The 27208-nt window shown below is 61.9% G+C and overlaps 1 protein-coding gene across 5 annotated transcripts in view; it reads right to left on the bottom strand.

Moving 5' to 3' along the window:
- The window catches only part of Adgrg1 (adhesion G protein-coupled receptor G1), a 38231-nt gene extending 13520 nt beyond the window's left edge, over positions 1–24711 (bottom strand). Inside the window, exon 1 of one of the 5 annotated variants that reach the window (XM_027939048.3) lies at positions 24614–24711. The gene's annotated coding sequence lies outside the window, so the exon portion shown is untranslated. Of the gene's footprint in view, positions 1–4230; positions 4494–5578; positions 5758–16349; positions 16557–23616; positions 23960–24613 lie in introns of those variants that run through there. The other 4 variants (XM_027939047.3, XM_027939050.3, XM_027939049.3 and 1 more) reach the window with 4 other exon arrangements.
- Between the last annotated feature and the right edge of the window lie 2497 nt (positions 24712–27208).

The raw sequence follows: 27208 nt of genomic DNA, 5'->3' as shown, positions 1-27208 counted from the left end.
TCAAGGGTCATTGCGGCAAAGAGCCTAGGACATGCCGTTGCCACAGGCGTCGGAGAAACAGCTCTGTATACTTTCTAAGCGGCTCATGACCCAGCCCTGGACCTCCCTCCCCCTCCCCTGCCCTGACCCCAGCCCCACCAGTGGCCAGCTCAGCTCCAGGTCACCTCAAGGGGAACCTTGGAGCACAAAGCCTGCTTTCCGGAAGTACAACGGCAACGCGGAAACCCCACCCAGAAAATTCCCTGCTCACAGCCCTGGACCCAAGTCTGCAGAACCCCGGGGCAGGACCGCTGGGCTCCAGACGGAGATTCCAGATTGGGCAGAGCCAGGGTGCTGTCCACTTAGCATCCCCTTTGTCCCCTACTGGTCCCACCCACAGGTCTGCTGCCACCCAGCCAGCCCACCCAAAGGGCACGGGCAGTGTCCACGATGGAGCCCCCAGTGTCCCCAGCAGGGCTTTCCGGTGCCCAGGTCACCACCCTGGGTGTCCACCACCTGGCTCAGCCAGGAATGAGGGGGCCTGGGCCCTGGAGACCGAATACCAGAACCAGGGGCTCGCAGCGGGCCACAGGGGCCTGCCCACCTGGGCTCTGGAGGTGAGGAGGGCGGAGCTGGCCAGACCCCACCTTTAGGAGTCTCGGTGCGAAGCCCCACCTGCAGCAGGCCCTGGCCTCCCCCACAGCCCTGGCCGGAGCTGAGAAGGGGCCACAGCAGCACACCCCCGTGGTCACCAATGCTGCGACATCCGTGGCGTCCACCCGGCCCTGGCGGCAGGGCCTCCTGGCTGACCATCTCACAGCCTGGAAACAGGCCAGGGAAGGACGGGCCAGCACTGGTAGAGGTCCCAGGGATGCGTGGCCCCTGGACCCTGGATTTGGGGGTCTCCCCAAAGACGAGGGGAGGGCGGGGGGAGCTGTGGATCACAGGCAGCATAGAAGCGTCCAGGCTGGAGAGGGTGCCGTGGCCGAGCCCCAGGGGAGCCCCGGCCCCCCAGCTCCTCTTCCGGAGCAGCTGCCCCTGACCTCGGGCCTTCCCTTCCGTAAACATGAACAAGAACAGAACGAGCCGATCCGCCCGACACGGTGACACAGTGGGACCCATCGCAGGGTCTCCGAGGGCCCAGCCGGGCGGACGCAGCCAGGGCCTGCCGAAGCCAGACGCCCATTCCACCGCCAGGCTGCTGGGGAGAAGGCCACGCGTGCCCGGCGGGCAGGGGCCCGGGCTCACTTTCTCCCCCGGGCCCTGACTCACTTCCTCGGCCATCCTGTGCGGAGCCACGCGTCACCCTGGCTCCGACGGAGCTCCTGGAAAACCCATTTCCTCAGAGGACGGACGGACGTGGCAGTGGAGGGGACAGGACCTGGTTAACCCTTCCCTGGGGCGCCTCTGACACCTCCAGGCCGGGAGACTCCCTCCCGGGCCCGACCCTGCTCCTGTCCTTGGGCCCCTGGGGTCACGGGTCACCCCAGGCCTCTGCTCAGGAAGCCCACCCTCCCTGGGTGCCCCTGCCCATCTCTGAGACGCTGTCCCAGGAAGCCGCACGTCCCCTGGTGGGCCCAGGCCACACTCGCCGCACTTGGCGTCCACTCACTCAGGGCTCCCCCAGAGCTGCCCAAGCTGTGGGCCAGGCCCAGGAATGAGATGGAGCGCAGACCCTCAGGCCTCTGCTGTCCAGGGTGGGCTCCGGAGCCGGCCTCTAGTATGCAGCCCACTGACATGCCACGGGCTTGGGAACCATGGGACGGTGACTGTGTCCGAGAGCAGAGGGGACTTCAGCACTGGTGGCTGAAGATCAAGGCAGCCCCCAAGGTGCGGCTTCCCCACCCATGACAAGGACCTGCCATCGTGTGGGGTACCATTTAGCTGGGTGCTGGGTACTTGACTGGTCTCCCCCAGGATAGCAGGAGACAGGGGAGGACAGGGTGTGGGACAGGTTGAGCTGGCCTTCACTCCCTGGGCCCCCCCCCAGGGACCTTCATGGTGGGGAGGGCAGAAGAGGCCCAGCCCAGCTGTGAGCCACTCCAGCCCCGGTCCTCAGCTGCCCCCCAGCCTAGGGCTGGCTGGAGCCCAGGGGGGATGAGACAAGAGGGATGTGGCCAGTGCAGAGGCAGGCGAGGATGGCACCTTCAGGGTGTGACACAGCGCGGCGTGCCCGAGTGTGCACTGCAGTTATGCAGGAGGCGAGGAGAGGCCTGGGGTGGGGGCGAGTTAGCTCTGCAGAGGGACAGGGAGGCGGCAGGGTGGGGGTTCCTGCAGGTGCTTCCTGCAGGTGGGTGGGAGGGGCGTGCTCAGAGGACCCTCCTTCCAGTGGTTTCCAAGTTCTGTTATCAGATGAAACCGCCCTTGGGAACACCACACAGCCACCAGCCCCAGGAGATGCCGTTACAGCCAGGTGGGACCCAGGCCACTCCCCAGCCCGCCCACCTGGGGCACCTAGAAGCACCTACTAGCACTGCTGTCAGTGCTGAACCCGTCTCCCTGCCACCGTGACCTATTTCACCAGTGGGTGTGAAGCCCAAGCTCCTGAGCCCCAGAGTTCCAGCCCTTAATCAAGAAGGGCCCCCCGCAGGACAAAGAGGAAGCCCTGGGAAGGCTGGGGCTGCCCGAGGCCCCCACCCGCCCACGCAGAGGCCACACCCCTGCAGCAGCCAACCCAGGAGGCACCTGTGGCCCAGCCAAGCCCCTGGGCCTCAACTCCCTCTGCATGCCCAGAAGGGCCCTGGCCCCTGCCAGCCCACGAAGAGAGGACCCGCCAGGGAAGGGACTCCTGGAGAGCCGGTGTCCCCAGGCTGCCACCCAGCAGCCCCTTCACCTGCACTGAGGCCTGAGAGAGGCCCCGGCCTTGGGGGCCTTTGCACGCCCTGGTCCCCCCCGCCCCGTGATGCAGCTTGTGGCACGTCCGTGAGGGTCCCCATGCCCAGGGCCTCAGCCCTCCACATCCTCTGAGGTCCCATGGTGGCCAGCGGGACGGCAGAGAGCAGGAGGGTCTACCAGGGTGGGTCCGATGTGGTGAAAGGACCCTGGAGTCCCCGAGGAGGAGAGGGGGACCGCAGCCCCCTGGGCAAGGGCTCACGTGGGCTGCAGGCCCCGCACCCTGTGGCTCAGCCTCCACCCGCAGCCAGAGGACTCTCAGTAACTGAAGTCGCGCTATCAGCATCTCCATCCCCAGACAAGGAAACCCAAGTCCAAAGAGGGGAAGTCACAGCCACGGCCACACGGTGAGCAGGAGCGGGTCGTGATTCCACCACGACAGAGCCTCAGAGCCCTGGCATTCAGCCACCATGACCCAGTGTCCCTGCCCCGTGGGACAGGGGCACCTCTTCAGCTGGGACACCTGTCATTAACCCGAAAAACAAGCTCCCGGGAGTCTTGACGGCACAGATAGAAGCCTTCCGACACCCTGTCCCCAACCGCCAGCCCCTCCCTCAGTCCCTCTGAGCTGCCCAGGGGCCATTAGCTCTCCCGAGCTGACCTGCAGGAGCCAGTTGGGCGGCTGGGCTCCCCAGGGCTGCTCGTCGCCCGCCCTGACACTTCCAGGCGAGAGGTCCCCCGTGAGCCAGGAAATGTCCAGGCCCCTCCTACCTCCCACTACCAGCAGCGCCGCGGGGACGGGGCACTGCCAGGCCTGTCCCCAGTGAGCCATTCCATTAAAGGCTGCCATGGCCAGCTGGGTCCGTGGCCTCACCTCAGGGGGCTGAAGCACTCAGCAGAATGTCGCAGGGGGTGGTGACGGTGGGGACGCTGGAGCTCTGAGGAGCCAAGACTCAAGGCCTCTTGAATTTTGGAGTTGGTGGAAGAAGACTTAGAACCCAAGGGAGGGGGAGACCTGGGGAAACACCGGCCAGGGGCCCCTGAAGGAGCCCGCCGAGGGACAGGGCTCGGCACGGGGGTTTCACCTGCTGGTGGCAGTCCCCGTCAGCTGCGTGCTCCTGAAGCAACCCAAAGCCAGGCAGAGGCTGGTGGCCAAGTCTTCAAGACCTGGCCCCATCCACGGAGCAGCTGTGGCCAGCGTCCTGGACACACAGGAGGCAGGAGTTAGAGGCACTAGGTCCAGATAGCTCTGTGGCCACCCGGCCTGTGTCTTTGGACCAGCCTGTCCCCCTCTGGCTGCGGTTTCCTCGCTGTCAAGTAGGTGACCATGACCCGTGTCCCCTGCCTGCCTTCTTGGTGGCCCAGGACCCTCTCACCATTGAGCAGGCTTCAGGATCCCTCAAGTGAGGCCCCGCTTACCTCCAAGCTGGCAGCGGAGAGGGTGCTGGGCCGCCTCCCCCACCCCGACCAGACTCTGGCCAGACTCTCTGCCCGCTCAACTCGCAGCCCGGCTCCTCCATCTGGCCGAAGTTCCCCTTCTCTGTCTGCGCTGCCCAAGGCCAGGCCCACAAGGTCAGCCCAGTTACCTCCCTGCTGGCTTCTGAGAGCTGCAGCTCCACTCCCCCCGCCAGGCAAAATGCCCATCTTTGGAGCGAAGGATCCTCAGAGTTCCCAAGGGCAGCCACCAACCCTCCCTTTCTCCCCGCTTCCTCCTCCAGGTCCCAGATCTCTGGTTCAAGGGCAGACAGGACAAAGCTACCCTCCCTTCTAAGGCCAAAGCCAGGGCCCAGGTATGCCTGAGGCCCCTCCAGGAAGACCATTAGAGACACTGCAGAACTCTGTGCAGCTACTGAGCACCCAGCACAGCCTGGGGATCCTCCAGTTGCCCCCTGCACCCCACAGGGCGCTCACCACCTCCAGTTACACCGTCACTGCCAGAGAGGCTCTTTAGACACACTAGACGGGCCAGGCACGGGCACATTCCCATAATCCCAGCAACAGGGGAGGCTGAGGCAGGAGGATTGCAAGTTCAAGGCTAGCCTCGGCAACTTAGTGAGACCTTGTCTTAAAATAAACAATAAACAGGGCTGGGGTTGTGGCTCAGAGGTAAAGCACCCTGGGTTCAATCCCCGGCACCAAAACAAAACAAAAAACAAAAGCAAAACACAGGAAACGCTAGACAGACCAAGGGGAAGGAGAAGAGGAGAGAAGGCGGAAGAATTGAGGAATACAGTCGACCAAATCATGTAGGTGCGTGGACGACCACCACCCGTGCATTCCAACATCACATGGAACCAGAACGCACCAATTTAAAAAGCAAAAAGTAGATAGAAGGAGGAGCCATAGGGAAGGGGACAGGGGTCGGGGAGGGATGAGGAAGGGGAAGAGGAAATACTAGGACCAGAGAGATAACAAATGCTACATTATAAGCATTTGTGACGATGTCAAAATGAACCCCGCAATGATGTAGACCTCCAATGCACTCATAAAAAATTAAAATCGAAATATAAATAAAAATGCACAAAATGGGGATGAAGATTTTTTAAAGAACGGCAAACAAAGATGGGTTAGAAGCTCTTTCCACACGGGAACACATCCAGTCCTCCTAGCCTCTGCTGCGCACGTCAGGATGCTCACCCAACAAATGGCACAGAAGAGAAGCCACCTGTGCAGGTGGCGAGGCTGGGGAGCCGCCAAGTGGGAAGGGAACCCAGGGCGGCTCCGGAACCGCGTTCTGAATTTGGGATGCGCTTCCCCTAGAACTTACCTGTTAGGCAGGGCTCCTCTGGAAGTCACAAACGTGCTAGACAGTGTCCCCCACAGTGTCCCAGGTCAGGGGCTGTGGAAGCTTGCCCAGGTGACGGTGGATCCCAGCCCTGCTGGAGGGCTCCTCTCTCCGGTGGCACTTCCAGACCTCTCAGCCCTGGACACCCCCTGCCGCTTCCCAGAGGCTTATCTTGGCCGCCCAGAACCCTGGTTTGTGGAGGGGAGGGGCGTGTGGCGCCCAACGACCACTTCCTCCAGATCTCGGCTGCTCTCGATCTAATTGACCATATTTTCTGAGAGTACCTTCTCTGAGTCCCCCAGGGGGCTGCGCCCTAGCGCCTAGGGAGAGTCCCCAGCGCCACCCGAGCCCCCGCATCAACACCACCCCCACCTATTAGCACATGGTCAATGGAGGGGCTGGGGGGGGGGCTGGAGGGGGAGAAGAAAGAAGGGGGAAGGGGGAGGGGAAGCAGAAGGGGAGGGAGGGAGCAGAGAGGAGCCAGCCCTACCTGGTTCCTCCTGGGGACAAAGTGCACTGGGATGCACAAGGACCCCGTTCCAGGGGGGCTCGCCTGGCCTGCAGGAGTGGACTGTCAGAGCCGGGGACAGTTTCTCCAAGTTCAAGAGGCAGCGGGAAGCTGAGCCACCAAGCTGAGCCACCCCGGCGGCCCCTTCACCCGAGCGAGCGGCAAACAAAGGGGGCGGCGGGGGAAGATGGGGCTGAGAAGCCCCAGCCGCCAGCGCGCCAGTCAGGGAGAAGGGGCGCAGGTGACAGCAGCCCCTGGCAACCGTTCCCCTGGCAACCATTGGCAGCTGCGGGGACGACGTCACGCTTGGCTCCTCTCCTGCCTTGCAGCGCGGGCTCCCTGACTGTCCCCCCATGCCCGGGCTGTCTGGCCAGGAGGGAGCTGGCAGGAGGAAGGGCAGCAAGATATGGGGCGCGGGGGGGGGGGACACCTCCTGTCCAGAGGGGACCACAAAGAGCCCCATCTCAGCCTCCCAAGTAGCGGGGACTACAGCTGTGCACCACCAGCTCAACAAACACTGACTTGAAAGTCAAATCTTTCTGGAACCCAATGGGGGTTAACCCAAGAAAGGCTGCCCCCTCCCCCGACCCCGTGACCAAATTAGAAGCCGGAGAGGGGTGTCCAGCCTGTGGCCCTGGCCTCCAGTCAGGCTGGATAGTCCCTAACCTCCACCTTTGGCTGTCCTGCTCCACACTACCCTGAACACTTCCTAGGTCCACCTCCTCCAGGAAGCCGTCCTGGGTTGCCATGACGCACCAAGAACCCTCCTTCTGAGTTCCCTTGGAGCCAGGGGCCCCTCCTGGCTTTCCAGGTCTCCCTGGGGGTCGGGAGTGATCTGGACCCTCTTTTCCAGTCTGGGAGGGAGCAGAACAGAGGTGGAAGCTTCTGAAAACGCTACTCGTGCCCATCCCTGCCCGGGGCTTTATGGAGACCCGCCTCCACGGCTTTGCAAGGAGAGCCCCGTTGAATGCGTCTTACAGGTGGAGCAACTGAGTCCCAGGGACATGGAATTCAGACAGAGATCTCCTCCGGGACGGGAGGACGTCAGGCACAAGCATCCACCGGGTGCTGGACCGACCCCCTCCTTCTGCGTCGAGCGCACATTCAAACTTTATTTGATCACCTCTAACGCCAGGGAGCTCACTTCCTCCCCAAAGCACGTATCCCTTGGGCTTCTAAGAAGTCGTTTCTATTCTCTGAGTCAAAGGGAAAAGACTCCCAGTACCCTGTGGGGGCGGGGGAGGGGGACGGGGCAGGACACAGACAGACCAGCAGCAGGTCAGGGGACAGCCCAGGCCGAGGATCCCGGGTCCCAGCCCCGCAGCTGCAGGTATTTTCCCAGAGCACAAGTGGGAGCCCCTTGGGGAAGAGACCCCCGGGGGTGGCGGGGCTGCCGCAGGCCATGGGAAAGGCAGCAGGGGCCCGCCCCGGGCTAGGCCGCCTCTGAAACTGCCCTGTGTGGACCCCAGCCAGGAGGCGGCCGGTCCGGAGGCTGCCATTGTCTCCCTGCCGCCAGAGCCGGGCGCTCAGGCACTATTTTCAGGCAGGAGGAAGAGGGAAAGAAAGGAGCTGCTGTCTCCGGGGACCTTAGCCGCCCGCCCGGAAGGTTCCAGGGCCTGCCGGGCTGAGAAGGCGTCCTCTGTTGGATCAAAGGACCCCTCCGTGCCTCAAAGAGGCTGGCAGGGGCTGTGACTCAGGCACCCGGGGGGAGGGCACCCTGGCCTTCTATACACACTTGGCACTCACTGCAGAGAGACAGGGCACAGCACCCCAGTCCCACGGCTGTCCCTGAACACCCCCCCTCACACACACTTATCACCATGGAAGTCCTGCAGCTCATTACAGCCCAGAGCCCAGAGCCAGAGAGGCTGAGAGCTGCTTCCTCACTTAGCTCCTGATTGGAGTGGAGGTGGGGAGCAGAACCCTGTGCCTCATTTGATGTGAGATGATATAGACAGGGGCCCCACGGCGGTCCTCTCACCTTCCAAGGGCCACCTCTCCCTTCCTTGCATTGGCTAGCTCTGGCTGTTTTGGACTCCTCTGACATACCCCAGGACCTTTACATGTGCTTCCCCCGCAACACAGCACATTCTTTCTAGGACCCTTGCTGTGACTGACCCCATCTCAGCCTTAACTCAAATACCTTCCATGACCACCAAACCAAACTGATCTTCTGTTTCCATCACGGTCTTCCTTGTCACCTCCTTCAGTATCTTTAGAGCACCCAGCCCTGACTGAAGTGGCCCTGTGATGTGCTCCCTAGCACCCCACCACTCAGTCTTGCCTGTCTTGCCCACTGCTGCCTCCAGTCCCACAGCAGCTGCCCCGTCCGTGACTGCTACTTGAGTGAATTAACAAACAAGACAGAGCCGGGGCTTGACGACAGGCCAGACAGCCTCCAACCATCTTCCCAATAGGACATGATTCCATATACTCTGGATCCAAGTTCAAAAGCGCCACTTGGACTGGGTTTGATGGTGTATGCCTGTCATCCCAGTGACTCAGGAGGCTGAGGCTGGAGGATCACAAGTTCGAGGCCAGCCTCAGCGACTCAGACTCAAAACTTTATTTTGAGACTCTGGGGTGTAGCTCAGTGGTACAGCGCTTGCGTGGGTTCCCTCCCCAGTACTGCAGAGAATTTTGAAGAAGTCCATTCCTTGCAGGGGCCACTGAACTATCCCGCTCCCTGCCTCTGCCTTGGTCAGGACACACACACCTCTGCCAGGTGCTTGGCCAGAGAGAGGCCCCTGAGAAGGTGCAGGCCTGACTCTGGGAAGGGATCTGAATCAGGTTCACTCTCCCTCCTCCCCCGGCTGGGCACTGAAGGCCCTGAGAAGTCCCGCAGCACGGAAGCCCCGCCAGGCGCTTCCCCAACCACTGGGACCACACACTGGCTCAAAGGTTTCTGGACTAAACAACGTCCGGGTCCCACCTGCTCCTGTGAGCACCAAGCCTCCGGTTTTCTCCCTACAGCCCTCGAAGGCCCACTCCTAGGGCCCAAGCCAGCGATGCCCAGGAAGGAAACTTACCAACGAGGGCGGGTCACCAAGCCACTGGCGCAAATGCTAAGCCTCCTCTGGGCTCCTGCAGGCCACCCGGGTGGGGCAAGGAGTCGGTGATGGGGCACGGGGGACTAGGGACCTCTGGCAGGGTGCTTCCAAGGACCAGCCCACAGAGAAGCAAGTGGGAGCCGGGCACGGAGGGAAGCACATGCCAGCACAGCCCTGTGACATGCCCCTGACCGCGAGGTCCCCAGGCCGCCCTGCAGGAAGTGCTCTCGTCCCTTCTGCACCAAGGAAAACAGGCTCAGAGGAGGAGCTCCCTGCCTGGGGACACAGAGCCGGCAAAGTGGACGCGAACCCAACCCAGTGCACTCCTCTGCCGTCACCCCACCTGGCACCCCCGTGGCACGGCCACTCTACAGAGGTAGATGTGGAGGCCCAAGGAGGCCGCACCATGGTCCCCAGGCCCCCCAGGCCCCTCAGCCCAGGAACCGCTGGGTTCTTTGAAAACACTACTGTCCTCCTGCAGTGACAGTGACAGCAACTTCTGACTCTAGTTCCCCAAGCCCAGGGGACAACCAGACAGAGACAGATGCCTGTCTGCGTTGACACCCACTGGAGGGTCTCCATGGGGACCCACTGGCCGTCCTCCCTGCCAGGCCTGGGAATGGGTCCCACTCCTACTACCCTGGCTCAGGTACCAAGGCCCAGGCAGCTGAGGCACTGGGGACCTGACCCTGCCACGGGGCCCTCAGGAGGGCACACGGAAGCAGAGCCCCTGGAGGTGTGGCGGGCAGAGCCGGGCCCAGGACGAAGAGCTCTGGGTTAAACCTGCACGAGGCTCAACCAGCCCTGCCCACTGCCAAGGGGTCCCATGCAAGTGTGTGTGTGCGGGGAGCACCAGGGTCAGGAACAGCCACCAGCTCCGGCCAGGTGGAGACCAGAAGCCGGGGACTCTGGTGACTAAGCTGGTGGCTAGGCACCTCCCAGCCCGCCAGGCCAGCTGGCCTCGCCCTGGCCCTCTGCGGGAATCCTGGGTTACTCAGGAGCTAACAGGAGCCTCCTAGAGATGGAATTGGGTGGCACTAATGGGCCAGTTCCTGTTTGGTGACCGGCAGGGCCATGGAGAGATTTCTCAATGGAGACACCACCTGCCCACAAACATCACCTGCGCCACCAGAACTTCCCAGGGGCTGCTGAGCACTGAGGTAACAGGGAGGCCACGGGAACCGGAGCCCCTCCCGGCCTCAGATGGAAGGAGCCTCATGACCCCCAAGTCCCTCTACAACGTCCCCAGAGCCTTGAGCACCTGTCGGGGGGTGCACCACGTTCAATGGGAGCAGCCAGCATGGTACCAAGGGAACGAGTCCAGGCCCAGCAGAAGAGACCTGGGTGCTGGTCCCTACAGCCTCTGATGGCCCAGGGTCCCTGGGACCTGCTTCATCGGCTGTGAAACCTGAATAAAGACTCAAATCTTAGGAGCACCTGAGATGAATAAAGGTCTTGTGGGCAGTCACGTGGAGGCACCAGGCTGGGGACTGGGGGTGAGTCCCCCCCCACCGAGCTGCCTGGCCCATGCCCAGACAGTGACATAGCAGAGGGGCAGTCAGCCGAGGCACAGGGCCGACGGTGACTCAGCTGCCCAGCCAGCCTCTGTGTCCACCCCCTGCATTGGTCTCAAGATGGGTCTGAGCAGCTGTCCCCTGCCACGAGGTCAGAAACCCAGGTGCCAGCCACAGAGCCACACCCAGGGGTGCAGACTCCAAGGATGCAGGAAGGTGGACATGTAATGTGGCCCCCAGGGGCCAGGGGAAGCCAGTCCAGCAGAGAAGTGACCTCAGAACGCTGCTCAGCCCCAGGAAGCCAGCCCAACACCATCCAGGCCTCTCCCAGGGCGCAGGACTGTGGCCAAGCAGGTCAGCCTGTCCCACTGTGCTCCTTGGCCAGGCGCTGTCCCCTCCCTTTGCCAGCATTCTGAATTCTCACCTGAATGACAGCGGCAGAGCCACCTTCCTTCCTCCCGAAAGAACCCAGAACACCGGGACCTCCAGATACCATCAGAACCCCCCCCACCCCGGGCTCTGCAGCCCACACATGCCCCGGCACAAAGCATGTAAATTGCTGTGAGGTTTGACCTGCAGAAAATAACAGGTCTGTCTGCAGGAGGGAACTCGCCCCAGGCAGCTAAGGCGACTGCACGTTCCCACCAGGAAAAACTATGGAGGCGCCCAGCCACCAAACCCTGCTCAGCGCTCAGCCTGCTGCCCATGTCTCCCTGCACCTCCTGTCTGTCCCCATGAGAGCCCCCGCTATGCCTGAGTCCCTCCCCAGGACGGAGCATCCAGGATGACAGCCCCTCCATGCTCCGGGGAGCAGTCTTGACACACACTCTCTCTCCGTGCCGACGCTCATCTCCAGGGAACTGGCTTTCAAGGGCATCAGTGGATCCAGGTCCAGTAACCGGGTCTCAGGGCCTGGGAGCAGAAGGGATCCCCAGGCTGGACAACGCCCCTGACCAGCACAGCAAGACTCCTGGGATGGGAGTGTGCCCAGGAGTGGGCTCTCTGGGGATCAGCACTTTCCCCAGCGACCTCGGGAGAGGATGGAGCTGTTGGTCTGAGATAAAATCTCTGCTGCTCCCTACAAGAAGGACTCCCTGCAGGAAGGCTGCAGTGACAATGACAACAGCCTCCACTATGTGCCAGGCACAATACTGAACACGAAATCCAGGGGCTGCCTTAACCCCCTCAAGGCACAATCACCATTATAATTTTAAAGCTTTAGAAAAGTGAAACACAGAGAGGTCGATACACCTGCCTAGGTTCACACAGCTGGTGGAGCTGGGACAGAACCAGTCACGTCCCTAACCACCCAGGGGGCCACTGAGCTGGAAGCTGGAGAAGCAGGGGTCTGAGCTGAGGTGGGGGTCCAAATGGCATAACCTCCGTAATGTGGGGCTGTCCCCGTTCATCTCCACAGGGTCTCACTTAGATATAGAGATGCAGTGATCTTCCTCTGCACGGAACGGCCTCATGATGAGGCTTTGAGGAAGTGACCCCTTGCTCACAGTCACCTGTCAAGGACTCGAAACTGGTTCTAAGTCAACCTCCAAGCAAGGCTTATGCAGACTCCCAAGTCCACATATCATTATAATTTCACACTCTGCACCATGTCACCCTGAGTTCCAGCAACGACCCTGCTGGGGTGCGGGGGGCTACTATGTCCATTTTCAGGCAGGGAAACTGAGGCCCAGAGAAGTTGTGCCTTCTTTTTTTTTCTTTTTTGGTACTGGGGCACTTAACCACCGAGTCACACCCCAGCCCTCTGCATTGTTTATTTTGAGACGGGGCCTGGAGCCTCCCTAAGTTCCTAAGGCTGGCCTTGAACCTGGGATCCTCCTGCCTCAGCCTCCTGAGTTGCTAGGGTTACAGGCCTGCGCCACTGAGCCAGGGAAGCTGTGACTTCGAGGAAGTGATCCCTTGCTTAGAGTCACCGGTCAAGGACTGGAACCTGGTTCTAAGTCAACCTCTAAGCAAGGCTTATGCAGACCGGCATCTCCAGCGCCCTTCCCCTTCCCCCATGGAGGCCCTGAGGGTGCAGGTGGGGGACACCATGGGGAGGAGGAGGAGGCCCAGGAGAGAGGGGGCCTGACATGCCGTGTAGGTGGCCTTTCAGCTCCTCTGGGCTCGTTGTGGAGTTAAAGGGGCCCCGAGTCTGGGAGCCATTCCCTGCAGAACCACTGGCTCTTCAAGGGGCTGAGCGGGGCTGGACAGTAGCCTGTCACCCTGCCCATCCGCGGCTGCCACAGGGCCTGTGCACTCTGCTGGGAGCTCTGCCAGCTCCTCGGGCCTCGGCTCCTATCTCTGCTGCCCAGAGCCGCCAAGTCCACCCACAAACTACCTAAGCCAGCGCCAGCCACGGAGCCCGGTGCCCAGCGCACCACGCCAGCCCCCCTCCCACAGCAGAGATCAGGCTACTAGGGACGGGGGTGAGTCCTGCCCGCGTCCGACACTCCCAGAGATAAGGGGCACGGGAAGAAGGGCTTCTGAGTTGCTATAAGTTACCTCTTGCCTCAGTTTACCCATCTGTCCAATGGAAGAATGGTAAAGGCCAGCATTTCTGCAGGCCAGGGACACTTCTGAACACTTTCCTGTCCTAACGCTCCTAGTGACCACAGCAGCCCCCTGAAGAGGATGCTCTTAGCTACAGTTTCCAGGTGAGGAAACCGAGGCGTCCGCCACGTCCACACACCCAGAGAACAAAGCCAAGATCCCCCGGGGCTTTGCTCTCTTTCTAGGTCCCCAGGCCCAAAAGAAATAGGGGCGTGGCAGGGGCCAGAGTGGGATTCAAGACAGGGACACACCGTGTGGCCCTAGCACAGTGCCTGGCCTGGATGAGGAATTCCCTACCCACCAGAGGGACAGAAGAGCACAGCAGGTAAGAACTCAGACTCCAACCCCAACGACCCTCACGGGGTAAGCCTCCTTGCCCCAATATCCTCCTCTCAAAAATGGGCACAGATGCCACGTACGGAGCCCAGCACCAGGCAGGGGCTGCCACAGAAACTTGGGGACTTTCCCACCCAGGCTGAGCACCGGGGGACCCTAGAGAATTAGGGGCATAGAGTCTGGGAAGGTGTCTGGGCCCAGACCATGCCAGGACAGGCCAGCAGAGAAGAGACCCCGTCCCAAGCACCTCCCTCACCCTTGGCCCCTGGCTCTGGCAGCCCAGGCCTGGCTCCAGAATGGGCAGGGCTCCCCAAGGGTCCCCGAGAGCTCCAGTGGGGCATGAGCTGGAGTAGCACCAAGCTCTCAGCTGACCTCAGGGGGAGCAGGGCCCGGAGGCTGAGGCCAGCGCCCGCCCTTGCTGTTGAGAGGCCCCTTTGTGCCAGCCCTGCCCCACCCCCCACTTGCCATCTGCCAGGTCCCTGGAGTCTGCTCCCCCTCGGCCGCTGGTTTGCTCACATGATGCCCCCATCTGCTGTGAGTCAGAAGGTGGGGTCCACAGGGTCACCCCAAGGATGGGGATGGGGGATGGGACCCTGCCTAGGGATCTGGTTGGGGAACAGGAGGCAGCATGGGGCTTGGACTGTGGGGCCACATTATCCCATCCTCCGGCCCCCTCCCCACCCACTGCTTTCTCTCTGCCTCCCAAGACCCTGCCCCACACCCCTGCTACCTGGAAGCCAACCCATAGCCCTGACACGGGCAGAGCACCCAGCATCCAGTACCCACGCTCGGCTTTCACCCGGGATGCAGTGACACCCACCGTGGCTCTTTCCCCTGCCCGTTCCCCGCTCCTGTCATGCCGGGTCCTGCTAAGAGGGCCATCCCTTGATACGTGGACCCTGCCACAGCTCGGCCACCTCTTTTACCTGCCCTGCGCCAGTGCTGGACGGGCACCTCCACCCCTTTCCCTCAGCTAGGAAGCTGTCCCCAGCATGAGCCTCACACTGACAGCCAGGCCAAGGCCACTGCGCAAGCCTGTCACCCCATCCCACTGGATGGCAGCCTCAGACCCCTCTGGCCCGGCTGCCGGCCACCCTGCCCAGCCCTCCTGCCTCCTTCCCCTGCAGAGCAGATCAGGACCTGCCACCCGGGCAGCGAGTCCCTTCAAGTGGCCCGTGCCCAATCTCCAGTGCCATCTCCCTCCACACACCCTCGGGCTCTCTTCATTCCCCAAACCTTGCCCCACGCCAGTCCCTCTGCCAGGAACGCCCCCACCCAGCCACAGCCGCCGCAGCCCTGTCCCCTCCCGGCACCCGAGCCCAGCCGCCCTTCCCAGAGCCCCGTGCTCCCGGCAGAGGCCTCCTCTCGCACCGTGCTCGTCTCCCTCCTCCTCTCACCCCCTCGCTGTCTGCCTGTGACCCTGCTGGGGGGTGTCGTGCCAGCCTGGCTGCCCACCGCCCAGAGCACAGGTTCCCCACACAGACCAACCTGGAGCCCGACTTCTGTTCCTCCGCTAAGGCGCACCCTGGGCCCACGGGCAGGACACCTCGGGTCACCCCACACACCCACTTAGCAGCTAGGGCCGCCAAGCCCAGGGGACAGCAGGCAAGGTGTCCCTGGTGGTGAAGCTACATCCCAGGCCCCTGGGGTCCCTGCTGCACAGGAGGTCAGCTCAGGCAGGGAAGGGAGAGCCACTCACAGGACTGCTGGCCTGGGCTCGGGAGACCCTGCAGCACGCGCTCCCACTGACCAGTCGAGGACCCCAAGAACCAACCCTCTGCCCTCGGGGACCTGTGGAGGAGCAGAGCTGGCCCCGGGCTGGGCTGCCCAGGAGTTCCAAGAGACCTTCTTTGCCTCATCTACCTCCATGTCCCCAGGATAGTCCAGCGCACACAGAAGGCACTCAATAAGTGTTCATGTAAACAACTTCCATGGTTTCTGAAGGGGGTGCTAAGGCTATTCCCACCCACCCCACCTACCTCAGGCCACGGCGGCTCCAGGTGGGGCAGGGGGTGACAGGGACCTGCTACATTCAGTCGCACCCCTTCAGTCAAGAAAGGGCCCTGGGGGACCCCAACCCAGCACCACACAAGGGCAGCTGGTTGGAGAGAGGACAGGAGCCTTCAGTGTCCTGCCCCTGGGGCACAAGGAGGAAGTGGTCCCCAGCAGCTGGGCGCCGGGCTGGGTGGTTGGCGGTAAGGAACTCTCCAGCCTCCACGGCTTTCCCACCCGGCTGCCTGGTTCCCAGGACTCACACCCAAGCCCACTGCCGGGGCCATGCCTGCCCACCTGAGTGACAAAAAGCTGGCTTACTGGGGGCCCAGACCCCAGGACAGCTAGAGGGGATAGTACCCCGAGGATCTCCATGACTGGCCCCAAAGCACCCTCTCCTCCCAGCACCTGGCTCCTGGCTCCCCATCCCTGCACTTGCTGTGTGACCTTGAGCCAGCCACCTGCCCTCTCAGAGCCTCGGTTCTCCCATCTGTGCAATGGGAGCAGTGCCCTCCAGGCACAGAGGGCAGATGGCCTGCTGGACCCTGGAGAGCCCACTTGCTATTCCCCCACTCCCAGAGGGCCAGTGGCTCTGAGTGTCCCACTCCTCCTGGGTGCCCTCCCCCCTCAGGCAGCGCCTTTTCATGCCCACCCCACCCCCACACTGGGGGTCCGCGCACAGCCAGGCTCCTCTGGGCTAGACCAAGACCCCCCAGTCCTGTCCCCGCCCCTGCCCCACCCCTCACCAGCCCCAGCACATCACCCTCCCCTGCCTCCCACCTGCCGGAGCCCTTGGTTGGTACCTGGTGCCAGGTGGAGGGTCCTTTAGAGGACCCCCTTTCAGGATCGACCCCAGAGGTTCCACCTGGCGCCCGGGTCCTGCCGCCTGCCAAGCCGCGGGCTGGGGAGTGAGCATGGGAGGCGCCGGCCCCTCTCCGGTGGCAGCAGCCGGTGGAGCCAGGGGAGGGGCCGGGGACACCCCCTCCAGCCTCCCGGGCTCCTCCTCCCGAGATGACTGTGTGAGTCACGGGTGTCTCAGAGGAGGCAGGAGGAGAGGCTGACGGAGGGCGGCAGGGGCCCTGGGGGATGCCCATGACTCAGCACCTGGCAGGGGGCCTCCGCCTCCCCCCAGCACCCAGGGGTGGATGCCAGGCTTCAGGGGGGACGCGGGCCGGGGTACCTCTGCCTCCCCACCCTGCACCTATCATCATCCCATTCTCCCCACCTTCCCGCAGGGAGAGGGTTGCCGCGGCAACAGGCCACTCGGATGCTGCCCCCACCCCCGGGCCCTGGTGACCACTGCCCCTTCCTGAAGACAGTCCAGCCGCCTTGGCAGCAGGCGGGGGCGGCGCTGACCGGCAGAGCGGAAGGCAGGCCAGGAGGAAGGCAGGACTCAGGCACCTGGCACAGGGCCACACACCGCTGGCCGCTGACCTCATGGCTTCTCCGGGCCTCCGTCTGTCTTCTCAGCAGAGGAGCACACGTCAGGCTCCCAGGGACCCACAGCTCCAGGGATCCAAGATCCTGAGCCCCGGGGCCTTTAGGAATGGCCTCTTCAGTCTGTCTGCCCAGCAGAGGGGAGATGGAGGCGCCGGAAAGAGTCGGTCCCAGTGCCTCCAAATGGTCGGAAAGAGGAATCTAGAAGTGACCAGCGCCCCTGCCCCTCTGGCCACCGCCTCTGTTGGCCGCTCCCTCCTGCTCTGGGGTCCTGAGCCCCTCTAGAACCTTGGGGGTAGCTTCAGATGATCATGAGCCCTACAGAGTGGGGACCCCGTCCGCCTCCATCAGTACAGTGTGGATGAAGGACTCCAAGTCACCAGTGCGTGAGGGTTTCGCCTACAGGGCAAGGGCAGCCACACAGGGCCAATAAAAAGAAGAAAAATAAATACTCCCTTTCTGGAGCCCTATTTCCTTCTAGAACCTTCCTCCTCCTGTCTTCAGGGTACCCACCTGACGCTCAATGAGCTGTCAACAAATATTCCCCAGGACGGTGATGAAGCAGAAGGGACTCGAAGCTCACCGAGGAGAGCTAACTGTCCAAGGGCACGCAGCTGGGAAGTGGCGGGGTTGGGTGGGAGCCAGCAGCCCGGCTCCCCAGCCAGTCCTTCTAGCCACTCATAAGCCAGCCTCCCTGGGCCTCCGGCATGGGGCCTCGACCCCCCGGGGAAACTTGAGGTCCCTTCTCTCTGGTAGGGGTCTCTCTGCATCCTAGAGAGGGGTCCTGGGAAATCCCCCTTCACCCACATGTGACACCAGTGAAAGCCTTTCAGGCAGCCGGGGACGGCTGAAGGCCACTCCCCTACCTGCCCGCTCCAAACCAAGCTGCCTGGTGGGGTGCAGGGAGCCACAGGCCAGACCTTCCAGAAGACCATTCTATGCTCCTCAAAGTCAGCGCCCCGCTGGCCAGGCTGTGGGAGATGCCTGCCCCATGCCGTAGTGGGCACTTGGCCCTGGTCAGGCCTGCTATTCCCACCCAGGGCCTTCATGGGCATGGCCTTATTACCAGGGCAGGAGGGGCCAGTCCACAGTGGGGTGGGGGCACAGCAAACAAGAGGACAGGAATGAGTTGCTCAGAGAAGGACAAAAGTCCCTGACATACCAGGTCTCTGGGCAAGTCACCACCTCTGAGCCTCAATTTCCCCGCGGTTGGTTGTTCAGGGCCCAGGCAGCAGGTGGCGGAGGCTCTAGGCCAGCAACACAGCTGCGTCCCACCTGCCCACAGAGAGCACTGGCCAGCAGGCTCAGAGGGAGAGCTGAAGGCTCCCCTCTCGGTGCCCATGGGCCCCAGAGCCTGGGACAGCTGCCAAGGCCACATAGGAGAGACCCAGGTCTCTGCCTGCCCCTCCTATCATCCGGCTTCTCAGACCTACTTTGTGCTGGGCACTGTGCCAGGCTCCAGGCTCTGGCCCCAGCTTGGAGCTTGGCCAGGGACATGAGCCTAGCTCTCATCTATGGTACCTAGGAGCCAGTTATTAGCTCCAGAAGATCCCTAGAAGGTTCTGAAAGTCAAAGTGGAGAATCCAAATAAATGATTAAATGATTCTATTATTGGTTCTGGTAACAGGATGAGTAGGAATCTCCCATGCCGTAAGTATTTGGGTCACTCTTACATCATCACTGCGACCCTATGATGGGGCATCACTAGTATGTGGAATGAGATGGCCAGAGACAGCAGTAACTCAGCCAAGGCCACACAGTGGGCACATATCTGGGCCTCTAGCTGTGTGGCTTCACCCAACCACCTAGCAGGTGTGGGTCCTGGCTACGCAATTTACATTCACCATCTCCTTTGCCTTTCATGACAGTTGCTAGCCCACTTTATAGAAAGCAGCCCGAGGCACAGACAGGGCAGGTGGCTTGCCCACGCCTTCAGTGACAGAGATCCAGGATCTAAAACAGGGGACTGACCCCGGAGCCCCTGTGGGCTCTTAAAGGAGACGAAGAGGACTTTGAAAACCAGAGCAGCAGGAAGGGCATCCCAGGTAGAGTGATCAGATCAACAGGAGTCAAGAGGTGGAAGAGGAGCCGCGGGGGAAGAAGGGGGATCTGTTGTGGCAGGAGGGGGCAGATTCTGGAAGACTTGGAAAGCATGGAGTTTGGGCACTGGGGAGCCATAGAAGGTGTTTGATCAGCACTCAAAGTGTGGTGCACAGACCCAGAGCAGAGCCGGAGAGCTTGTTAGGGTCTCAGGGTGCCCCAGGTCTGCTGAGTCAGAACCTGCAGTTTAACAAGACGCCCAGGTGGGTCCCGGTACCTGGTGAAGCATGAGAAGCCCCAGCCTCGACTCTAGGGGCCGGTACCAGCCTTGGTTGGGGGCGGAGCCCAGGCCCATCTGGGGCCTTGAAGAAGAGGGAGCCAGAGGGAAGGGTGGGAGGGGGACTCGGGTCCAGGAGACCAGAAGCAGCCCACCCAGGCCAGTGGGCCTGAGGGAGAGGGGAGAAGATGTCAGACGCTTCCCTGAAGCTTAGGGGTGCGGGAAGGGAGCAGGGATGGGAGGAGCTGCCCGTGGGCACCTGGAATGAGCGTGACCTGCAGCAGGTGGGGTGTCATGTGTACCCCCTGCTGGAAACACCTTGCTGGGGCTCAGCAGTGACAAACTAGGGGTTCCACAGGCCCAGGGAAGGGCATGGGCATTGCTGGCTGGGGACAGAGGTCAGAGGTAGGACAGGAGGCCCAGAAAGCCGAAGGGGTCCCTTCCTCTTAGAGACGGAGGAGGGGGCAGTGAGGCTTCCGCTCCGCTCTGCCAGCTGGGGGTCTGGGCAAGCGTCTCTGTCCCCACCCAGCCCTCATTTGTCAAGAGAGGACAAAAGCTGCGCCACCTCATGACCCCCCACACGAGTCCACACGGGTAAAGGGCACGCCTCGGCCTGCGCAGAATGGGCACCTTGATGAGGCCCGCCAGGGAGCCACTGTTCAGAGCAGCCTGCAAAGGTGACAGAGACGGGCTCCCAGGAGGGGCGGGGAGGTGGACCTCAGGACAGAATAAGAGGTAGGGTGACCCTGGCCACCGACTGTGACTAAGGCCGGAGCAGAGGCTGGGGGAGGAGGAGGACGTGGCGGGGTTGTAAGAGGTCTCCTGCCACGGTGAATTTGGGCAGGAGCCACCTTGCCCACCCCTGTAGAGGGTCCTGGGCACCACCACTTGCTCGGGAGTGGGCTTTATCAGACAAGAGGAGCTCAAGTCCAGGCTTCTCCTCTCGCAAGCTGAATGACCTTGGGGATCCTTGAGCTCCCTGTCTGGCACCCAGCAGGTTTCGAGACATGTTGGCCCATGTCATTAGCATCAGAGACAGCACAAGTGTCACAGACCTGCACTCCACCATTGGCAGAGCATCCGGTACCTCCGCCACAAAACAGTGATGATCAGAGCTACGGAACAGCGACGGACTCAGAGAGGACCTCCCACCACGCAGAGATCAGCCTGGGACCCAGACTGGCTCTAGCCACCTCCCTGCTGTTCCCATGGGAAAGCCTCCAGGCCAGGAGCGCGGGGGCCGCCGCAGCCCTGTGATAACGCCATCTCCGTCATACCCGCCCCAGGGACCAGCAGCGATGGCAATGCCCATGTGACTCAGCCACCCTCACAAAGCACCCTGTGTGCCCTGGGCCTACCTACCCCACCCATGGCCCATCCCCCACTCCCCAGCAGAGGGTGGTGGAGCAGGGCTCCTGAGACATCCAGCTGTGGAGAGCCAGAGCCACCCTGTGCCCAGGTTAGTGGGGTTCAAGCCCAGGCTTAGGGTGCAAGGAATCCAAGCCAGCCCAAGTGACGGAATGAAAGGCATGGCAACCAGGGGGACTTTGCCCGGGTCCAGACTGTCTTCTGAAGAGACCTTATTTGGAGCTCCAGGGCCACTCCAGCACACTGGCTAATCAGAGTGCAGCTGGCCAGCTGCCCCGCCCACATTCACCTGCATCGGGTTTCAAAACACAGGGACTCAGGCAAGAGGCACTTCCCCAAAGCCAGAGGGCCCTTGTCCACACCTGGTCACAGCACAGTCCTGTCTCCACCCCTGCTCCTAAAAGTTCCAGGGAGCCCAGGGACCCCCAGTGCACCCCTGTCCTGGGCCAGGAAAGGGACTTGCACTTTCTCCCGCTGACCTGCTGAGGAGGCCCGGCCCCATCTGCCGGGGAAACTCAGGCTCAGAGAGGGAGAGAGGCCAGCCCAAGGTCTTGGAGGACTGGAGCCGATCTGACCTCAAGGCCTGCTTCCCTCGCCCCTAGTACCTCTTCCTGGTCCCAGGGGCGCCTTGACCACATGCCAATAAGAATTAACCTTGAGCCTGGTGCACACAGAAGCAGAGGGACACACTTTCTCCCCCACAGTCAAGCCCTGCTGGGAGGGGCCATTCCAGAACACAGTTGCTTAGACTGAGTTCAGCCTGGCTGGGCCTCCGAGGGCTGCCCCCACCCCCACTGACCCCAGGAGGTGGGCACGCCTGGGTGCTTGGGTGCCCAGCTGCCCCAGACAGAAGGTAGGCAGGGCCATGGCCTGCTCCTCCTAGGCATGACGGAATGTCTGACCCTCAGCCCCCTAACAGCACTTGGTAGGAGGTTGGATCCAGCTAGAACAGGCCTGGAAGGTCATTCTGGTCATGCCCCTGCCTCTCAGCCTCCAAAAATCCCTAAGCCCAGGGCCAAAGCAGCTGATCCCAAACAAGCCCTCTCCTCACCCCCGTCATGTGCTTCCTGGCCTGGGCCCCTCTTCACATGTGCAAAGATGGTGTGCAGGGCTGGGTGTGCAAAGGCCTGGGCTCCTCCAGGGAGACGCCACCCACCTCTGGATGTCAGGGTACCCTCTGCAGCTCAGTGCACTGAGGGGAGGTGGTCAGGATGGCGCTTCCTACTCTGCACCTGGGACCCAAAGTGCAGCCCCTACTGTGGGCATGGCTCCCAGGAGGACCCCTGTCTGGCATCTTGCAGGGAGGAAGCCATGACTGTGGAAGTCCCCGTGACTGGGGGATCCACGTGGCTCCTCATCAGGATTCCCCAGCACTGCCCCCACGGTGTCCAAACACCAGCCATGGACTCTGGCCTCAGATTGTCCCAACTGGACGTGTTTCTGTATTCTCAGTTTTAAAATGGGGAGGGATGCCTACAGCCAGGACCTCTGAGAAGAGCAACAGGGACCTATCCCTCTCCCACCTCTCCCACACCCCTCCCCAACATGGTCAGGAACAGGAGAGACTCAAACTCCTCCATAAGAGGCCCATCCTAGGGGCTGGGATTGTGGCTCAGCCGTAGAGCGCTCGCCTAGCATGGGTGGGACCCGGGTTTGATCCTCAGCACCACATAAAAATAGAGGCATTGTGTTGTGTCCATCTACACCTAAAAAATAAATATTTTAAAAAAAGGCTCCATCTCAAAGAGAACAACGTGCCATCTCACTGCCAGAGTCCCCAGGGTCCAGAATCTCTGCCTTGATCTCCCTCCATGCCCACTTCCACCCCCAGCCCCTCTACACACACTCGTGATTGGCACATGGTAAGGTCCTGGCTACAGGAGATCCCGGGAAGTTGTTGACATGGCGCCTCCGTGTCCTCAGCTGGAAGCCCGGGCTACCCCTCTTCTCTTGGTAAAACAAAGAGCTGGAATTGAAACTGTCTGTGGAAATCCCACGGAGCGCCCAGCCCCCGAGCCCCAGGAGACCCCCCATACCTCCCAGAACCAATGCCAGCCAGGCAGCCCGGGAGCCCCCAGGGTCTCCCCCTAAGTGCGGGGTGCAGCTGGCTCCGGAGGTGTAATGGAGCAGCGATGACAGCTGCTCATTAGCAGCAGGACGTGGGGGGCCCATTTGCTGCCCACACACCCCAGGGAGCCAAGTTGGTAGAGGCCGAGCTGGGCCTGGGCTCAGCCACCCACCTGGCCTGGCTGGGAGCAGGTCCATGAGTCAGGGCTGCGGGGGGCGGGGCACTACTGCTTCAGCCCCTGCCCCCCATGGCCCAGGTGGAAGCCACGGCTGTCATAGCCCCCAGTCCACCATTAGGGACTCCCAGCACAGGGCCCAGTCCGCAGGGACTGCTGGGGAGCGGGTGGCACAGCAGAGCAGCGGGCTGCAGCAAGAGCACCCAGGCCTGGGCTCTCTCCCTACTCCTGGAAGACGTCCCACCTCCTCCTTCCTCCTTGTTAAAAGTCAAGGGCCGCAGGGCAACCTGCTCCCTAACCGGTTCCCCAGAGGATCCCAGGAGAAAACAGGCTCCGGGCGGGCGGCGCCGGGGGAGACACGGCCCGGAGGGTCCAGACCTCCCATGCCCCCTGCCCATGTGCCAGGGGCCAGACTTTTGCCCTCACCTCCTCCTCTGAGCAGGAACACACCCCGCGCCCTCCAGGGTCCCGTGCCAGGATGACCACCACGTGAGCGCGCCCAGCCCACACGGAGCAGCAGGGCTAACCCCAGAGAGGCCAGGCCTCCCATTCAGTCCCTCCCCTTGGGGATCCCAGAGCCCCGACCAGACCAGGCCCCTCAGGGGGTTGCCCGGACCCCAGGGATAGCCAAAGTCAAGTGGGCCAGGCTGGCAGCTGCACCTGCTGACCCGAGCCCCTGCCCCCACCCGGAGCGCAGCCTCTCACCTCCGAGTGTAGACGGGGCCTCTGCGACTGACGGCGCCTCCTCCTTCCTCCACCTCCAGCCAGGCGCCCAGCCTGAGCTTGTCCAGACTGGTAGGCAAGTCTCGGGCCCAGGTGAGGAGGGCTCTACCTGCCTGGCCGGCTACCTCACTTCCGGCTGCCCCACCGCCTTGGGGCACTACTACCTGCCACCCTGCCTTCCCCTGCAGGGCTGGTCTGGCACTTTGGGGACTGAATCCCCCCACCCATGACCTCAGCCCTCCATGGATTTTGGACAACTCAACCCACGGAAGCGCAGGCTCCTCCTGGACAGGCTCAGGGTCACCGGTTATCTGGGCATCTCAGCAGCTTGCAGCCCCCGGGGCTGCCGGGCTGCAATCGGCCACGCCCCCAGGCCTGCCAGTCTGCAATTGGCCACGCCCCCCAGGTTCTTTCTCTAGGGCCCCACCTGAATGGGGGCCCAGCCCCACCTCCCTAGTATAAAACCCAGCCACAACCAGCAGCTGCCTGGAGGCCAGGCCAGAGTGGGGTACAGGTGGGGGGATCCTGCTTTCAAAGTGTCCAGCCTTCTACAGGACATGAAGGCGGAGTCGGGTGGGGGCAGGGACAGGAGCCTCTTCCTGGGGAGAGGTTGGTGGCAGCTGCCCCAGGTGCCCTGAGAGGCTGCTGGGGAGAGGGAACGGACAGGCGCCATCCCTGGCCCTTTCACCCCCTGCTCTGCTGCACCCCCAGGCCCCACCTCTGGCCACCAATTGGGGCAGCAGTTTTTCAAAGTTCTCAAGGCCAGACCCCTTCCCCTAGAGGCACCTTCAGATTCCCGCCCCACCCCCACAGTGGGGACCCGCTGCTGAGCCTGGAAGCCATTCCACTTCCCTGTGAGTCATTCCTCAAAGTCAGTATCAGGCTCTCCCTGGGCCAGGTCCCCGAGGGGCTGTAGGTACCAGAGTGCACCTCCAGAATCTTCTTCACCTCCCCTGCCCCATCGGCCCCCCACAGCCACCTGGAACGCATTCCCCTGTGTCAGGATTCTTTCTTTCCTGGTCTGTGTGTCCTTCCGGATCCCCACACCAAGCCGTAGTGCACGGCCTGGTCCAGAGGAGGGGCAGTGACCGGTGGGTGAAGAAGGAAATGGGGAAGAGGCTGGACGGGTGGGTGGAGGCAGTGAGGCCCCTAGCACATGCTTGTTGAGGACCTACTGCGAGCCAGGCCCTGTGTGTGCCCCCGACAAAGATCTCTCTTCTTGAGCTGCGGAAAGACAGACGATAAATTAATTATTAATAAGCAAATCAATATGACATCTCTCCAGACTATGGTAAGAACTGCGGGGCAAAATAGCCCAAGGAAAGGGGCAGAGTCCTGAGGGAGGCAGCCCCAGCCCAGCAGGAAGCCGTGCCCCTCCCACCTAACACAGATGGGACCTCAGGAGCATCTGGGAGGGGCCAGGAAGACAGCCTGATTCCTAGGCCCCAAGTTTCCCACGGCCTCAGAGATGCCACCCACCCGAATGAGGACACAGGGTGACTTCCTATATACCCACTGGTGACTCCTGGCTTTTGGCAGCCATGCTACTGAGCCACACCACCCTGCCCTTGAGGCCCCTGGCCGTCATGCAATCCCCAAACTGTCACTCAGGAAGCAGGGGTTGGGGCTGGAGCCCCAGGCTTGGGCCCTCTTTTGCTGGGGAAGTTGCTTAACCTCTCTGTGCCTCAGGTCACCTATTAAACGAGGACAACTGCCTTTGCCTTGCTTGGCCTCCAGAGGCAAAGGGAGTCCGTTTGGCATGCCCTGCCAACAGCAGGTGCCCGAGGAGCATTTGAGAGGGTCGGGGTTTGTCTCTAGGACCTCCCCAGTCCATCCCCTGGAATGAAGGCTCCCACTCTCACCTGACAGCCACAGAACAGATCCCCGTAGCTAAAATCTCCAGCCAGGCCTGGGCTGAACCCATTTTGTGGATTAGACCATTGACTTCTTACAAGGCAGGAAGCACTTTGAAATACTGTGAGTTTACAGACAAGGGGCAGCGGGGTTAAGGAGTGGGACTGAGGTCACGCCCACACAGTCTGCCTTTGGAACTCACCCCAGGACCCTGGGTAAGCCCTGCCTCCCCCTGCCCACCTCACCCCCACTCACGGGGGAACCTCAGGGAATCAGAAGCCTTCCCTGGAGAGCCTCAGAAAACCCCAGCTCTGGCATTCTGTGCTCCCCCCAGAGCCAGGCTCAGCTTCTACACCCCTCAGAGAACTGACAAGGCCCCCAAGGTCAGGGGGTGAGCTCCCCGTCCCTGAGGGAAGCCAAGGAGGTGCTGAGCTGGGGCACTACAGGGTCCTCTGTGGGGAGGACTGAGCCATCTCCAAGATGGCTTTCTATTCATGGGTTAATTGACCTGGGCCAGTTTCTGCATTCATGCACTGAACTAATATTTGCCCAGTAACGACTACGTTCCAGGACGAACTTCCCAGGTAGACAGCAGAGGTGCCATGGGGCGGGGAGAGCAGGCTGCCCGGGGTCCCCGGCTGCACCTGCTGGTCAGTCACCCCTTCGCCTTGGCCTTGGCCATCCTGTCTGCACACTGTGAAAGCCCACCCCTGCCTGCTGGGAGGATCCTATGGGAAGAGGTTGATGGCCCCCTCCTGTCCTCAGCATGGCCTCTTTGTTGAATGGAGATGGCCTCTGCTCTTCCATTAGGACAGCAGGAAAACCCTCCTCCCTTTTGGCAACTTCTGGAAGAAGGTGGTCTCCACGGCCAGTTGCGATGTCCAAGCTGATGGCTCTGGGATGGAGCCCTGTGGCCAGCCGCACAGCCCCACTGTGCTCTCAAATGAAGGCAGCGCCTGCATCCCAGCGACCTGGGAAGCTGAGCCTGGAGGATCCTAAGTGCCACTTACGCAAGACCCTGTCTCGAAATGAAAAGGCGGGGGACGCAGCTCAGTGGTAGAGCACTGGCCTCACATGCACAAGGACCTGGGTTCAATCCCCAGCACCCCCAAAACATCAAATAAAATGAAGGAAACAGGTCGGGGGGCAGCCCTCAGCATGACCTTGCCCTTGTTAAAGTTATGGTGAGTTCACGCCCCACTCTGCATCCTTGGGTCAAGTTCAAGTCCAGCCTTCCAGGTTCTGCCAAAGTCAGCCACCCGTCTGTGCTCTGTCTGGGGCCAAGAGACCTTGTTCCCACCCTGGGTCTGTCACTCACAGTGTGAAGCTGAGCAGGTCAGGGCCCTTCTCAGAGCCTCAGAATCCCTCATCTGGACAATGAAAGGACCCCTGCTGAGGTGCTTTCAAGTGGATCTCATGAGGACCTTTGGGGCAGGGGCAGGAGCCTCTGGAAATGCACCGTGTTAGGAGAAGGCTCACTTGACTGCCCCAGTGGCTCTGAGCAAGGGCTGCTGCCATTTCACAGATGAGGAAACTGAGGGCAACCAAGAGCCAGGCCTCCGTGAGTCAGTAGCACCAGGCCACATCCTTGGTGTTCCGTGCAACTCAGGAGCTCTCTGTGAGCCGCGTCGGGTTTGCTCTCCAGGTTTGCCCGAACCTCAAGTTGACTGAGTCCTTTGGGGAATCAAGATTGAGGCCACTGAGTCACCACCTTTGGGGC

Source organism: Marmota flaviventris, chromosome 18, assembly GCF_047511675.1.
Source record: "Marmota flaviventris isolate mMarFla1 chromosome 18, mMarFla1.hap1, whole genome shotgun sequence".
Taxonomy (NCBI): Eukaryota; Metazoa; Chordata; class Mammalia; order Rodentia; family Sciuridae; genus Marmota; species Marmota flaviventris.
The sequence above is the reverse complement of the archived record's forward strand: the minus strand, read 5'-3'. Positions and strand labels throughout refer to the sequence as shown.